At 38.1% G+C, this 17,744-nt stretch overlaps 1 protein-coding gene across 23 annotated transcripts in view; it reads right to left on the bottom strand.

The window, feature by feature from the left end:
• KDM4C (lysine demethylase 4C) overlaps positions 1-17,744 on the bottom strand; it is a 518,729-nt gene that overhangs the window by 314,373 nt on the left and 186,612 nt on the right. The gene's annotated exons all lie outside the window — the stretch shown is intronic.

The raw sequence follows: 17,744 nt of genomic DNA, 5'->3' as shown, positions 1-17,744 counted from the left end.
TTAAAACTATACATAAGTAAATATTAAACAAATTACCATCAAGTTCAAATTCATTGAAAGCGAATTTATTTCCCCTGTTTAAAATTTATTATTAACATAGCATTCTTTTTAAATTTTTGCATGGAACTTTAGCCAAAAGTTATTTGCAGAACCAGGTTCAAGAGGAATAAAACTGTTCATCAGATACATTTTTCTTCCATAAAGAAAGCCAACCCTGAATATGGTCCAAGCCACTTCTTTCTTCAATCTGTTTCATTTCGACCATTGATTGCTAGCCTCCTCCCCCAGCAGTGCATGCAGCAGGTAACTAGGATCTGCTTCAAATGGTAATGCTGGTATTTATCTTTCCCTAAGGCACTACCTGCAGAATTAAAGAAAACAAGGGATTTAGAACCTCCCCGCATAATTAACTGTCAGAATCTACTAAAGGCTTTCTAAAGTTAACATCCCAATGTCTAATGTTTCCCTAGAAGAATTTCAGAATGTGTTTTAGAAAAGTGGTTTCAATTTATGCTGGTAGTCTATCGTATGCCTTTTAAATCTAGTATTAGTAGGTGAGATTCACATTTCTTATGGAGTTAAAATACTTTGAAATTTTACTACTGAAGATGTATGTAAACGAACTACACATCCTGTACAATAAGTGAAAAAACCCAAGAATAAAATAAACTGTCTTTTCCTTAAATTAGCTCTTCAGCTAATGGGAAAATTAATAGAAGTCTGGTTACAAAGTGTGGTAGTACAGTTAATACCATCACCACACTATTGACATTTGGGGGGCCAGATAATACTTTGATGTAGGGTACTGTCTGTGCATCCAATGATGCTTAGCAGCACCCATGGCCTCTTTTCACTTAGATGCCAGTGACATTTCCCCATTTGTGACATTCAAAAATGTCCCTGGACATTGTTAAATGCCCTCTTGAGACAAAATCATTTCAGGATTCAGAATGGATGATTTAGCAGAAATGGCCACAAACAGGTCACAGTTTGGATCTGCTCCTTTGGGTGTGCATCAACCAGGGAGACACATTTCACCTCTTTGTCTCATTTTCCTTCTACCTCAAATAAGTGATGTAAGGGTTAAATGAGAGGTCTGAAAAGTGACAGCAACTGATAGTACTGTATACACTGTAACATCTCTCTCTATAGACTCTCTGTGCCACTTTTTCTAAGTATTTTTCATAATTTCAGTAAACATACAGTGTTCAATCAGTTTCAGGTGTATAATATACTGATTCAATAATTCCCTACATGACCTAGTCTTCATCACAAGTGCACTCCTTAATCCCCATCAGCTATTTCCCCATCCTCCCAATCACCTGCCCTCAGGTAATCAGCACTTTGTTCTCTAGAGTCTGTATATTGGTTTGTCTCTCTTTTTTCCCCCACTTCCCTCACTTGTTTTGTTTCTTAAAATCTACATGTGAATTAAATCATATAGTATTCGTCTTTCTCTGCCATATTTCACAGAGCATACTATACTCTGGATCTACGATGTTGTTGAAAAAAATTCTTTGTTACAGTGCAGCAATATTCCTGTGTGTGTGTGTGTGTGTATCACCTCTTCTTTATCCGTTTATCAATGGACATCTAGGCTGCTTCCACAATTTGGCTATTCTTTTTTAAAATTTATTTATTTATTTATTTATTTGACAGACAGAGATCATAAGTAGACAGAGAGGCAGGCAGAGAGAGAGGAGGAAGCAGGCTCCCTGCCAAGCAGAGAGCCCGATGCGGGACTCGATCCCAGGACCCTGAGATCATGACCTGAGCTGAAGGCAGAGGCTTTAACCCACTGAGCCACCCAGGTGCCCCAATTTGGCTATTTTTTAATGTTATGTTCAACATACTTTGGCTATTGTAAATAATCCTGCCATAAACACACTGATGTATGTATCACTTTGAGTTTGTATTTTTGTATTCTTTTGGTAAATACCAAGTAGTACAATTGCTAGTTCATAGGGTAGTTCTGTTTTTAATCTTTTGAGGAACCTCCACACTCTTTTCCACAGTGGCTGCACCAGTTTGCAATCCCACCAACAATGTAAGAGGGTTCTCCTTTCTCTGCATCCTTGCCAACATCTGTTCTTTCCTGTGTTGTTCATTTTAGCCATTCTGACAGGTGTGAGGTGTGAGGTGGTATCTCACTGTAGTTTTGATTTGTATTTTCCTGATGGTAAGTGAAGATAAGCATCTTTTCATGTGTCTATATATCTTCTTTGGAGAAATGTTTGTTCATGTCTTCTGCCCATTTTTAATTGGATTAGTTGGTTTTGGGGTGTTGCGTTTTAGAAGTTCTTTACCTATTTTGGATACTAACCCTTTATTGGATATGTCACTTGCAAACATCTTCTCCCATTCTACAGGTTGCCTTTTAGTTTGGTTGACTGTTGCCCCACTGTACAAAAACTTTTTATTTTTATGTAATCCCAATAGTTTATTTGTACTTTTGTTTCACTTGCCTCAGGAGACATATCTAGAAAAAAGTTGTTACAGTTGATGTCAAAGAAGTTACTGCCTATGTTCTCTTCTTGGTTTTTTATGGGTTCAATTCTCACATGTAGTTATCTAATCTATTTTGTATTTATTTTTCTATATAAGAAAGTGGTCCAGTTTTATTCTTTTGTATGCTGCTGTCCAATTTTCCTAATACCACTTGTTTCTTTGGAGCTTTTAAAAACTTTTTTTTATTTTTAAAGATTTCATTTATTTGACGGAGAGAGAGCATAAGCAGGGGGAGCTACAGAGGGAGAGGAGAAAGTAGACTCTCTTGAGCAGGGAGCTTGATGCAGGGCTTGATTCCAAGACCCTAGGATCTGACCTGAGCTGAAGGCAGACACCCAACCGACTGAGCCACCCAGGCATCCCCCCACACCAGTACTACTTGAAGAGAATTTTTCCCATTGGATATGCTTTTGTGCTTTGTCAAACATTATTTGACCATATAATTGTGCATTTATTTCTGGGTTTTCTATTCTATTCTATTTATATCTGTGTCAATTTTTGTGCCAATAGCATAATGCTTTGATCACCACAGCTTTGTAATATAACTTGAAATCCAGAATCATGCTGCTTACAGCTTTGCTTTGTCTTTTCATGACTGCTTTGGCTCTTTGCAGTCTTTGTGGTTCCATACACATTTTAGGATTATTTGTTCTAGCTCTGTGAAAAATGCTCTTGGTTTTTTGATAGGGATTGCATTAAATGATTGCTTTGGTTAGTATAGATATTTTAACAATATTTGTTCTTCTAATCCACAAGCATGGAATATCACTCCATTTCTTTATGTCATCATCAATTTCTTTTCATCAGTGTTTATTATAGTTTTCAGAGTACAGATCTTTTACCTCTCTGCTTAGGTTTATTCCTAATTTTCTTATTATTTTTGGTACAATTCTAAATGGGATTGTTTTCTTCATTTCCTTCTACTACTTCATTATTACTATATAGAAATAGAACAGATCTTCTGTATACTGATTGTGTCCTGAGACTTACTGAATTCATCTATCAGTTCTAGCACATTTTGGTGAAGTTTATAGGGTTTTTAATATATAGTATCATGTCATCTGCCCACAGTGCAAGTTTGATTTCTTCCTTGCCAATTTCGATGCCTTTTATTTCTTTTCATCATCTGATTGCTATGGCTAGGGCTCCCAGTACTACATTGAATAAAAGGGATGAGACTGGACATCCCTGTCTTGTTCCTGACCCTAGGGAAAAGGTTCTCCATTTTCCCCACTGAGAGTGATGTTAGCTGTGGGTTTTTCATAGATGGCCTTTATTATTTGGAGGTATGTTCCTTCTAAATCTACTTTGTTGAGGGTTTTATCATGAATGGATGTTGTACTTTGTCAAATATTTTTCCTGTGTCTTGAAATAAACATATGGTTCCTATCTTTCTTTTATTGATGTGATGTATCATGTTGATTCATCTGTGAATACTGAACCACCGTTGCAATCTAGGAATAAATCCCATGTGATTGTGATGAATGATTTTTTAATGTATTTATTAGATCTTATTTATTACTATTTTGTTGAGGATTTTGTATCTGAGACACTGACCTATAGTTCTCTCTTTTTCGGGTGTTTTTATGTGATTTGGATATCAGGGTAATGCTGGCCTCATAGAATGAATTTGGGAATTTTCCTCCCTCTTCTATTTTTTGGAATAGTTTGAGTAGAATAGGTTTTAATTCTTTTTTAAATGTTTGGCAGAATTCCCCTGGAAAGCCATCTGACCCTGACTTTTGTTTGTTGGGAGTTTTTGGATTACTGATTCAATTTCTTTGCTGGTTATTGATCTCTTCAATTTTTTTATTTCTTCCTATTTCAGTTTTAGTAGTTAATATGTTTCCAGGAATTTATATATTTCTTCTAGCTGGTCTAATTTGTTGGCATATAGTTTTTCATAATATTCTCCCTTATTATTCTATTATAATTATTCATATTTCTGTGGTGTCGGTTTTTTTTATCTCTTCTCTAACTTGTGATTTTATTTATTTGGATCCTTTCTCTTTTTTTTTTCTTGTTAAGTCTGGCTGGAGGTTTACCAGTTTTACTGACTTTTTTCTCAATGAACCAGCTGGTTGCTGGTTCCATTGATCTGTGATCTAATGTATTTTTGGCTTTTATATCATTTATTTCCACTCTAATCTTTATTATTTCTCTCCTCCTGCTGCTTTTAGATTTGTTTGTTGCTATTTTTCTAGGTCCTTTACGTCATGTAAGGATAGGTTGTTTGACATTTTTCTTGCTTCTTGAAAAAGGCCTATATTGCTATCAAATTCTCTCTTAGAACTGCTTTTGCTATATCCCAAAGGTTTTGGAAACACTTTCACCTGTTTCCATGTACTTTTCTATTTCTTCTTGTATTTCTTGGTTGACACATTCCCTGCTAAGTACCATGTTATTCAACCTTCATACATCTGTGGTCTTTCCAGAATTTTTTCTTGTGACTGACTTCTAGTTTTGTGACATTGTGGTCAGAAAATAAGCATAGTAGGATTTCAATTTTTTTGAATTCTTGAGGCATGTTTTGTGACCTAGTATATGATCTATTCTGGAGACTGTTCCATGTGAACTTGTGAAGAATGTGTATTCTGCTGTTTTAAGATGGGATGCTCTGAATGTACCTGTTAAGCCCATCTGGTCCAATGTGTCATTCAAAGCCATTGTCTCTTAGTTGATTTTCTGTTTAGATGATTAGTCCATTGAGGTAAGTCAGGTGTTAAACTCCCCTGCTATTATTGTATTATTATCAATTAGTTCCTTTGTGTTTGTCATCAATTGTTTTATGTATTTGGGCGCTCCCATGTTGGGTGCGTAAGTATTTATAATTGTTTTATCTTCTTGTTGGATTGTCCCCTAACTATGATATAGTATCCTTCTTTGTTTCTGGTTACAGTTTTCATTTTAAAAGTCTAGTTTATATGATATAAATAGAGCTATCTCAGGTTTCTTTGACATCATTTGCATGACAGATGTTTCTCCATCCTCTCACTTTCTTTTTTTTTTAAAAAGATTTATTTATTTATTTTATATAGAGAGAAAGCATGAGCTTGGCAGGGGAGTAGAGGAAGAGAGAATACTAAGCAGACTCCATGATGAACATGGAGCCTGACAAGAGGCTTGACATCACAAACTAAGCTGAAACCAAGAGACGCTTAACCAACTGTGTCACCCAGGTGCCCCTCCACCACCTCACTTTCAATCTGCAGGTGTGTTTTCATCTTAAATGAGTCTCTTATAGATGGGTCTTGATTGGTTTTGTCTTAATTTACTCTGTCACACTATGTCTTTTGATTTGAGCCTTTAGTCCATTTACATTCAAAGTAATTATTCATTTTATTATTTGTTTTATGGTTGTTTCTGACAATATTCTCTGATCCTTTCTTCTCTTTCTCTCTTTCATGGTTTGCTGATTTTCTTTAGTTATATATATATATATATATATATATATATATATATATATATATATATATATATATATAATAAATATGGATTTTTTCTCTTTATTCTTTGCGTATTAGTGGTTTTTGATATATGGTTACCATTAGGTTTGTAGAACAACTTCTTCTGCATTTGGCAGTCTATACTAAGTTGATGGTCATTTAAGTTTGACCCCACTGACTCAGGAGTGTCTCCAAAGTGTGCCACGTGTGCTCTGTTGTTTTGTCCTGGTATCTTTATCCTTCAGGCCTGTTTGCCTATTGTGGGCAGTCTTTGGTCCCTGGCCTGAATGTGACATGTTTTAACTAGGTGTGCTCTGGTCTGCTTGTGAAATAAGACTTGTCGCCATCACCATTGGAACTGATGCTCCACAAAAAGTCTCGGGTTGTGAGACAGGGTTTTGGTGGGGGTTTGGGCTATTCTTCTGGGGGAGGGGATCTGCTGCACTGGGACTGAGGCAAGTTGTCTGGGAAGGGAGGCACCACCAAAGTGGGGGTGGGGTGGGGTACGGTGTGGTATGCTTGGTATAAGATAGCAAGTGTCAGTGCTATGTTGGTTCCATTCATAGCCGTGTGCCTATGCTAAGGGGTGAGGAAGGGAAATGGCACTTGCTCATTCCTTTGCTCCTGGAGAGGTCTCTCTATGAACAATGCCTCTCTGGAACACACTCTGAGATGAACAAATAACCTCCCCACTGTGTGACCCATGAGCTCTTCAGATCACTATTTTCACACTGTATGTCCATGGGTTGTTTGCTTAACTTCTTTCCAAGAGCAGCCCCAATGTCCTCCAAGGCTCTTCTCAAGCCAAGCCCAGACCTTTAGCCTCACTGGTTGCCAGAACTCACAAAATTCAGCCTCCCTCACTTTCCAATCCAATTACTATTGGGATTCGTTTTCCCCCATGCACTGCGCTGTGTGCTAGTCTGTCTCTCACCCTCCTCTGCAACTGTGGCCCCCTCCCTACTCTGGTGGCCACAATCCATTTCTCTTCCAAATCACACCTCCACACTTCTTACCTTCTTAATGTGTCCTCGCCTCTACCTTTAGTTGTGGAGTTTTTTTCTGCCAGTCTTTCACTTAATTTCTGTGGTATTTAGGATGATTTTATAGTTATCTAGTTGTATTTGCAAAATGAGGTGAGCAGTCCTCCTACTCTGTTACCATCAACCCCTCCTCTCCCCAAGTGTACACTTTTTCAACAAACTTTTTCCTGAGTGCCCTAGACTAAGAGATTAAAAAAGAAAGGGATGGGGCATTGCTAGGGCCAATATTGTAAGCCATAATAATATATCCCAAATCTTAGTTCCCAAAGTCTATGCACAAGAGAATCAGGATGGCCCACTTGGTCACTGAAACCATCACATACTTTCCCCTCTCTGTACTTTGGCTACAGCTTTTGTCTGATGGACAACATGACCCCACCACTTGAATAGCTACATACCTGTAAGAATCCAGAATCCCTCATGAAGTTATTTTCCTAGTGGCATCCAATCCATCCCTATTACCCAACCCCAAACACCATGGGAGAGTCTCTCTCATATTACTCCTACACTTCTTCAGGGCACGACTGATTTATTGATGGCTACACACATGGAAATTCATTTCCCTGCTAAACCTCAGGTACTTTTTCTGTTCTCATGCACCTATGTCTAGCCTGCAGTATTAAGCCAGGGATCTGGTCACATTATGACTTACGATTTCTTTGTAACTGTTAGTACCTTTAGAGAGTTAATAGTCCATTTTCTTATAAGCTGATATAATTCTCACATATAGCTCCACAGTAAACATTTTTCCCAGATAAGACTTCCATTAAGATATGAGCAGTGCTTACTGACATCCACAGCCCCAAGAAGGCTAATATTCAAGAATAGTATTCACTGATATGGAGGAAATTATTATTAAACATAAATATTTACTTGAGGGCCATTTACTGGGTATATAGAAGTATCTTTATTAAGTAATGAAGTATATTTCTTAATAAAGCACTAATTACTATGACCTTAAATTTTAAATCTTATAACTCTATTTGTGTGTTTCACTAATTGTTAACCAATATTTTTCTCATGAAAATTATTTTGTTCAATATATACTGTTTCAAGCAACTATAAACCTACTATAGTGAGGTGATGGTAGTTTCAGCCTGGAGGTGGCAAGAAGGAGGGTAGTGCATATCCTATATAGAAAAAAAGTAAGTATCCAATGATGCCTGCTGCACTCATTACAGGGATCAAGGCCTAAAGGGTCTGTAGGGAGATGGGGGGAAGGGAGACAAAGTAATCCAAACATCTGCAGAGTCAGGAAACTGTAATTGCAGGTGTTATCCTGAAGGATTCTGGCATAAGACAGTAGTCACAGGCAAGGACAAGATTACAGTAGTGTATTTCAATATGCATTCAGAGGGCTACAGGCATCAGAATACTCTTAAGATGCTTGCTATGAAATACAGCTACAGAGGAGTAGAGGCCTGCTTCTACATTTTTTTAATAGGAATTCCAGATTTCTTCTGTACATGAAAGTGGAAGAACCACTAGATTAGCTTTATTACCTTATTAGAACAAAGGCATACTAACTGCTTAAGACATACAAGTAATTACACTGTGTAGATCGCTTTAAAATATAATTTTAAGTAAATGCCACTAACATAAATAGCTGCTTTATTTTCTAGGCATTCTCTGTATTAGGTGCTCAATAAAAAAATGAAAGGGTCTGTATAAAAAGATTACAGAGAAATTTACAGAAACAATTCATGTAGACAATTCTGTAAATACTGACAGAATGGGGCAGAAGTTATTCTCAGAATGTGAAAATTCAACACACGTATCCCAAAAACCTTACCTCTGCTGCCCTAGAGTATTTCCCATCAGTGGCTATATCTGACCTATAGGAGATCCCAAGAACTGCTGACTCTGATTAATTTTACTTCTGTGAGGAGTCTTGGAAAACAGATATTCTAGCACAGCACCAAGGAAAATGTCTTTCTCCTCTGACAAACTGAAACCAATTAAGTCAAAAGCATCACATTGATCCAATTATACCAGGAAGAGTTAAAATGAGACTAATATCCCCAAGACTCTCAGGACTCATTAAGAGTAATAACATTCTTCAGGGGCCAGTGAAATTAATGACCTTTCAAAAATGAGACCCTTATGAGCCACTAAAGAAAGAAGTGGCAGAGGTTTGTAGAAATCAAGTGATGTTAATCCTTAAAAACTAAAAAAAACATTTGAAAGAAAAATCTCTATAATTTCTTTAAAATAGTAAAGACGGACTTCTTACATATTTTCTGGCACCCACAAAATATCCTTCCTTCTTACATACCTCAAATTTGGTTTGCAAATCTGACTAAGATACCAGCTGGTTAACTTCAAAACAGGTAACTCATGGGCTTCAGTTTCTTTCTCCATAAAATGGAGCTGCTAAAAAGAGTCAACTCAATAGAGAGGACAAAGTTCCTGGACCAATGACTGGGGCAGAGCAGCCAAAGTAGCTACTTGACTAAAGGAACTGAAAGACCAAAAGAACCCCCCTGGCTAGAAGTGCTAACCCGCCAGTTCTGCTTCTGTAAGATTGCTTTGTCTGCTTTGGCGGGGACCCTTTGTCTGCTTTCGCGCAGACCCCTGCTTTCGCGCATGGGTCCCCTGACCCAATCCACTGACGCCAAGTATACCTGTTCAAACTGTCAACCAATCAGCTCAGCCCTACCCGAAACTTGTTTGTATCTGTCTATAAAAATCCTGCACCCACCCAGCTCTGGACCTCTCGGCGTTATCGGCAACGAGCGGCGCAGAGGTCCAGGTCCAGGTTCGAACCTGCAATAAACAACCCTTGCTGCTTGGCTTTGACTCACGTCTCTGGTGGTCTTTTAAGATGGGAGTAATACTCAGTTGGTATTTCAGAACAGCCTCTACACTTAATTTCTATCCTATTCTATAGCTTACATACACTACCTCCTTACTGAGCTGTTGAAAGGGGTGAAGGGGGTGTCAAACAGAATAACATGTACACTGCTTTGTGAAAAGTAAAGCATTACACTCAAATGTTAGCTGTTATTAACTTGGAAATGGGAGAATAAACACAATTAAAAGAGATCTGACACCCAGGATAGGTAAGTAAATAGTAAAAGGGCATTTAGTTTCTTTAAATGAGTTCAAGTCTCTTTCATTCCTTCAATATTTATTGAACAAAAGGCAAGGGCCAAGCATTTGTCTTCAGTGACCTACAAGGGATATTAGACATAAGCAAACACAAGAAAGAAAAGTCTAAGCACTGTAATTAAGGTAAGGATAACTAGGGATTTCACAGTAGAGAGAGATTACTTCAAGCTTAGGGTAAGCAGATAAATCTTCCCAAAAACGAAGCAGCTGAAATGGCCTTGAAGTATGTAGAGTTTGGATAAAGAACATATTTCAGTAAGAGCACAAGGCAAAGCAGGGAGATGAAGAAGCACAGGTGTGGGGTATAAGGTAATTCATTTCTGCTAAAGCACAGGGTATAGGCAGTGCTGGGCCAACAGCCTGGAAAACAGGCTACAGACAAGCCGTAGAGGGCCCTGCATGTGTGTCTCAGGAAACAGAGACTTAAAGAATCCTGGCAGCTATGCTTCCTTGCTTAAAATCCTTTCATGAAGGAATTTCAGAGTTTTGTATTCTCAGAGTAATCTGACATATTTTCAGAGGAAGGCTAGAGCCAAGGGTAACCATCAACCTCCAAGGTGGTTAAAAGGTGAATGTTTGAAAAAGAAATGGGTAGGAACAATGCAATAAGTAAAGTGACTAATCATGGGGTATAATGAAAGAGGCACCATTAACACAGCAAAAGACTCCAGCTTTTATCTGCTACAAAGATGTAGTATCCTTAATGGAAAAACAGCACATGGGTGAGTGAAGTATAAATGGTGTTCCAGGATACTTAAGTAATGCGCAAGATGATCACAGAAATACTGACTACAATCTTGGGAAAACTACGACACCCAAGTCCACACTGTGAGAGGGGTTATTAAAAGTAAAGCCAAGCAGCCAGCACCTACTATCTCAGCATTTTTGTGGGCACAGGACATACAGCACAAACAAGACAAACAAAAGTGCCTGCTCACAAGGGACTTACCTTCTAGTAAATGTAAGACAAATAACTAAATCAATAAAGACCTTAAAGATAAAGAATAGGGCCAAGGGCAGACCTCTGTGACCTTCTAATATTCAGAGGCCTAATAAAGGAGGATGAGAAATAGCCAGAGAGGAGAAAGAACCAGGTGAATATGGTGTTAAATGGAGACTAAAGAAGCTCATGTTTCAAGGATGGAGAAGTTACATAAAACGAGGATGGGGAACTCACTAATGGCTTTGGCCCAGAGAAGACCTTGATGGAAGCTATGTTAAAGCCCAGTGTGTGAGTGTGTTAAAGCATCAGTGTGAGGTGAGGAAGCAGAGAAGTAAGTATGGTGACTCCTTCCAAGAGTCTGAGAGTGTGGTAACCAAGATGAGGTAGCTTTTCAAAATGGGAAGAGTGGCCCGATGCTACTGAAAGTCAAGTAAGATGAGAACAAAGGTTAATAATGAGTTTGGGTAAGGTATAGGCCAATCACTCAAGCAGTTTTAGTGGAGTGGTCAGACAAAGTAACAATCAGAATGGAGGTAGGGAGAGGGTGATGGGGTTATGGACATTGGGGAGGGTATGTGCTATGGTGAGTGCTGTGAAGTGTGTAAACCAGGCAATTCACAGACCTGTACCGCTGGGGCTAATAATATATTATATGTTTATAAAAAAAAATAAATAAATTTTAAAAATTCAAAAAAAAAAGAATGCCTTGAGAGGGCCATCCCACAGAGAGGATGGAGGGCCACCTCAAAGGGAAGCTTCTTGCTTTGGGGGTAAGTCTGATACATCTCATATTCTAATTAATGATTATCTAATAATGTCATCAGTTCTTCTGTTACCATCACCTGAGAGCCTAGGTAAAAATGGTCAGGCGTGCTCTTAAGTATAAAGCCTGAAGAGTGTATTTTCTTCAAATGGTAATGGTAAAAATTCTACACTGACCTTACTGAGAAACTAGTTACCCAATATATTTCCCACCAATCATATAAGTAACAACTAAGGAAAATAAAGACACATATATTTAATTGCACATACCAATAATATTGGCATGTTTATAAATATAAAATTGGGCAGGGGCGCCTGGGTGGCTCAGTGGGTTAAAGCCTCTGCCTTCAGCTCAGATCTGATCTCAGGATCCTGGGATCAAGTCCAGCTCTCTGCTCAGCAGGGAGCCTGCTTCTCCCTCTCTCTGCCTGCCTCTCTGCCTGCTTATGATCTCTATCTGTCAAATAAATAAACAAAATCTTTAAAAATATAAATAAATAAAATAAAATAAAATTGGGCAACAATTAAGAGGCAACAATACAACTGAGAATGACCAGATCATCTAAAAAGCATTTATGATGCTAACTACAAATTCTAAAACCCTATAATATAGTTCCTCAGGTAAGTCATAACATTAAGAACACTGTTTAATAATTTGAAAACTACTTAACATATCCCAATTGTTTTACAATTCTAATCTATATCTGAGATAAACAATGTTTGGAGGCATTTGATTTGTTTTTCCCAGCATGTGTTCTTAGCACCAGGCCTTATCCACCCTAGATTGCAGAATGAGACATAAAGGAGGGTAGAAGTTAATACTGGAAAGATCCTGTGGCTTCTCATTGAGAGGCAGATAATCAGCTTCATATTGTAACTGTTGTTATGAGCCACTCATGAAATAATTCTGATTATGCAAAAATTGACTATAGCTACAAAATCTAACCAAAGCAAAAAATGAAAACACACACTTAGAAAATAAGATTCCACCTTTCACCTTATATTTCCCTTCCCTTCATTTTCATTTTGATCCCTCTTTTGCTGATTTTCTCTCTACATCTCCTTCTCTAATACCACCTCATACTTGTTTCATTTGTGAACCTCCCTTATATTTGCTCATTTAATCCTCATATCAACACATTTTACACACATTCACATATTAAATGATGAGAAAATTAAAGCTGAAAGACATGAGTGGACCTATCAAACTCTGACAAGGTCAGTTTTATTTTGCCACTACCACCACAGATGCCTCTCCCAGTTGAAGTCTATCACTTTGAGAAGTATTTTCTTGTAAGACCCAATGCCTAATACCCACTTGCCATCACAGAGGATAAGTTACTCACACAAAGGAGAAACCTGGCTTATCAACGAACCACCATCAGAGAAAAAGACTTTATTTTTACTATCACCAGCTGGTCACAAGGTCACTTTTAAGAGCAAAATGAAGACATGCTGCCCATACAGTTGCTCTTAGCACAAGATTTTATCATTAGCAATGGCTGTTCTTAGAAAGTGTTCATGTTCATTGTAATCCATTGAAGGGGAATTCAGGGTCCATTAAGGATCCATCTGCAAAGTTCCACTTCAGTGACTGGTAATCCCAGTACTCTAGGATGACTGCAGCTCCACATTAAAAAAAAAAAAAAAAAAAAACACCAAAACAAAAAACAGTGCCTTTCCACATCCCCATGCCTTTTTATAAAATATAAACCCTAAATTTCTCAAGAAATGGTAATACATCATTTCAACTACCATAAAATCAAAAGCAAAAACAAAACCTGACTTTGAACTTGAATTGTAATTGACGAAATCTTGAATCTCAAAGAGATCTGAATCTCAATAAAAAATAAATAAATAATTCACGTTAACTGGGGGCTGGGGAGAAAGGGAACTACAATGATCTACTGTAAAAATTTCTTTAAAAACATGTTTTATAACGGCAATTTTCCAAACAAGGAAGGAGCCCATGATAAACCATCATTCCACTGTATCAGGTGAAGAGAGTTCTGGAATTGAGCTTATCCTAGACAAAAGAAAGCGAGTTAGCCCAAATTATTGAAGTTTGTATCTCTTTTATCTGATCCACATACTTTTCTATGGTAGCCACATCATACAGTAACATTTATATCACAATTATTCCATCAGAAACCCTTCCACAGCTATCATGTGAGATACGTCATCAACAGTGACAGCCCTGCAATGTTGACATACGATCATAACAAGTCCCAGGGAAGCGCAACTCAGGCATCCACAGAGAAATTTAGAGAAGAAACAATGAATGGTCTGTGATCAAGAACCCATACTCCACAAGCTTCAAAAGGAATACTGAGCCCTCAAGAAAAGTCTTAGAAAGTCAAATAGTAAAAAGAATACGGGATTCCTTGAATGCTCATTGTCATATGCCTTGTTCATTTCAGAACTTCAAAAGCAGCATACCCAAGACTCGCTAACACAAAACATGGTATCAAAATATGTTTTTAAAGAGAAAGAACTAATGCCAGACACATTAGTATGAGTTGAAGGCCTTACTCTGGTCAACAAAAATCTCTACCACCCATAATTTTTAATTTAAAAAAATTGATACTGTACACAACTTACTTGTATCTATATCAATGGCAAAGCAGAATCCAGAGACCAAAAGAAAAATTAGTTTAAAAAATATATATTTTCAGTTTTTATATTTAATAAAAAAACCCTCTCACAAAATCCAAAAGAGTTTTCTGGGTCAACATAGTATGAATTGGCCCCAGCAGAAAACAGGTGAAATGTTAAACACTGCAATAATTTGAGGACTGAATTAAGGGACAGAACAGGTATAGGCAGGGCATAGAAAAACAGAAGAGACAGAGTAGGACCTGGGGCCAGATAACAGCAGAGTTTTCACTAAAGCTAAGTCTGAAATGCCTTGAGAAGACAGCAGAAGGAGACTACCTGGGAGGCTGGTCTAAAGCAACTGCTGTCACTGGGCCCTCATTCCCTTCCCATCCCCATCTCAGCCCTACCTTCCTGCCTCCTCCTTGGTGCAGAAGATTGGGCTTAATGTTCGAGAAGCAGAGGGGTAGTAAAGGAATCAAAGAGGTGAGGAGTACCTGTGTCTGGAGATGACATATGTTGGCTAAAGAGCAATCATGTAGCACTTGTGTACCTAGTAAGATCTTTAAATATTAATATACATGAAATGGGAAGTCATGATAAAGAGATTTCAAGCAGAAAGGTGTACAATCTGAAAAAAGGTTTTAAAGGTGTCCCTCTGGCCTCTAAATTAAGAATTGACAGGAAAAGGGAGACTTTGAGAGTCACTAGGACAATTCAGGCCAGTGATAACAGTGGTTGCACCAGAGATGTAGTGGCTAGAGTGGTGAGAAGTAGTCACTTTCCCATAGATTTGGAAGATGGAAAATCGTGGAGATAATGGATTTGTAATTAAAGAGAAAGGAAGATATCACAGAAGACTCCAGAGTTTGGGGTCTAAACAACTAGGGGAATGGAGTTGTAATTTAAAAAGATGTAGAAACTGGTAAGAGCAGTTACTGGACTTAAGTCTGTGAAGCTTATTAGACATCCAAATGGAGTTATCAGCCTGGATCACTTCGCAGAAGTTTGAGGGTTCAGAGGAAAAGTCTAGAATAAAGATATAAATTTAGTAGTCAGAAGAAATCAAGATATGGATGATATTTAAAACTGCAAGACTGAATTCAGTCATTAGGGTGCAAATGTAGACAGAAAAGAGGAACTCAAGAACTGAGCCCTAGAGTTCTTCAATGGGATGCTGTTTCAGAGATAGAGGAAACCACCAAAAGAGACTGAGAAGGACAAATTGGGTAACATGGAAGGAAATCAGAAATGTGCAGTGTTCTATCATGTGAGATACGTCATCAACAGTGAAAGAAGATCTTCAAGGAGAATGAAATGCAGTTGTATCACATGCTGCTAATAGGTCAGGTGAGATGAGAATTAAAAAATAATACAATTTAGCAACATTGGGTTATCAGGGATTTTGACAAAAGAAGTTCTGGGAGCATAGAGAGGGTCGAAGAGTGTGGCAGTTAAAGAGATACTGGGAAAAAAAAGAAGCAATAAAAGGGGGGGGTTATAAGCATGATGAGAAGAGGGATTACAAGAATCTTTCAGATAGGAGAAATAAAAGGTTGTAGGAAGATAAGAATGATCCATCCAGTAAGGAAGGAAAAACTGACAATGCTGAAAAAAAAAAAAAAAATGCTGACAATGCTGGACTGAGGAACTGGTAAAGCAGTGTTCTTGAAGATGCAAGGGGGACTGGAGTTATGTGCACAAGTGACCTCAAGTAGAAGCAAAAACAATTTATCCAGAGTGACAGAACAGGAGATTGAGTATATGGGCTTTGGTGCTGTTGGGAATCTGTGAAGTTCTCTCATATTTTCACTGAAATGAGAAGAAAGGCACATAAGAGAGAATGAGGATGGAGACAAGAAAGGGATCTAGAGGATGTGGCTAGACTGCTGGGCATAATAAAATGTCCACCTGAGGTCTTGGATCTGGAAAGAGCAGTTGGGATAGTTGTGTGCTTGTCCCCAGCCACAGTAAGGCTACATAGGGACAAGCATGGAGAGCAGGGAGATAGGTGAGCGGAACCAGATGCAGATGTGACAAGTAAGAGAAGGGCTATAGTGTGAAGACAAAGATGACAATGATAGGATATAATTTGCCGGAGAAGAAGTGAGAGCATGAGGGAAATGAGCAACCATGAAAAGTATGATCAATGGCTTTTTAGTTGCTGCTCGAGTTCAAGGGTATACTGGGATTAAGGTAGTGGAAGGAATGAGCTGAAGAGACAAGGAGTCACCTTGTCACAGGATGAGATTTCTGAAACTGGAATTAAGAAGACAGTGCACATATTAAGACCACTGGAATGACTGACCTAGATAGGGTGGAGACAAGATCACTGGAAGAAAGAAGTCAAGGCAGGAGCCGCCCAGCAATGATTGCAGGCGCCTCCACTTTATGCCTAATCTCTCATATCCGCAAGTCACTTCAGTCAATGAAAATAACTCATATTACTGTAAATGATTTAACCCTCTTGCATTAAACAAACAAACAAAATGCTTGATGACCTAACTAATCACTAATGGGTAAAATATGAATACTCTAATTATATCATATCCCAAAAATCAAAGAGACAAATAAATGGAACTGGGATGTTTCCACTGTAATTCGCAATCATATGGCCACCCACCAAGCATAGGAAAACATGCTGCTTTACAGTCATTTGGCCAAAAAGGAAAAACTCAAGGTGATCAAAATTTCTTAAAAATACAGACTTATTTACTTTTAATTAAAGAATAGTTGGCAAACAATATTACATTAGTTTCAGATACATAACAGTGATTTAAACTCTATATATTACGCTATGCTAGCCACATATGTAACTACCATCTGTCACCATACAAGGCCATGACAACACCATTGATTATATTCCCTATGCTGTTCCTTTCATCCCCGTGACTCATTCATTTCATAAATGGAAGCCTGTATCTCCCAATTCCCTTCAACCATTTTGCCCATATCCCTAAACCCCTCCTGTCTGGCAACCACTAGTTTGTTCTCTGAATTTATGAGTCTGTCCCTAAATGCAGTCTTATTTTAGAAGACACAGTCTTCTTAATAAGCATGCAATATTCAATGCTTAAAATAAAATGAAACATACTGCTAAAAGCTCTTCATGGGACAGATCTAGTTTTTTTTTTCTTTTCTTTTTTTTTTTTTTTTTAAGATTTTATTTATTTATTTGACAGAGAGAGATCACAAGTAGGCAGAGAGGCAGGCAGAGAGAGAGAGGAGAAAACAGGCTCCCTGCTGAGCAGAGAGCCCGATGTGGGACTCGATCCCAGGACCCTGAGATCATGACCTGAGCCGAAGGCAGCGGCTTAACCCACTGAGCCACCCAGG

Source organism: Mustela nivalis (genome assembly GCF_964662115.1).
Source record: "Mustela nivalis genome assembly, chromosome: 13".
In the NCBI taxonomy this organism is placed as follows: domain Eukaryota; kingdom Metazoa; phylum Chordata; class Mammalia; order Carnivora; family Mustelidae; genus Mustela; species Mustela nivalis.
The sequence above is the reverse complement of the archived record's forward strand: the minus strand, read 5'-3'. Positions and strand labels throughout refer to the sequence as shown.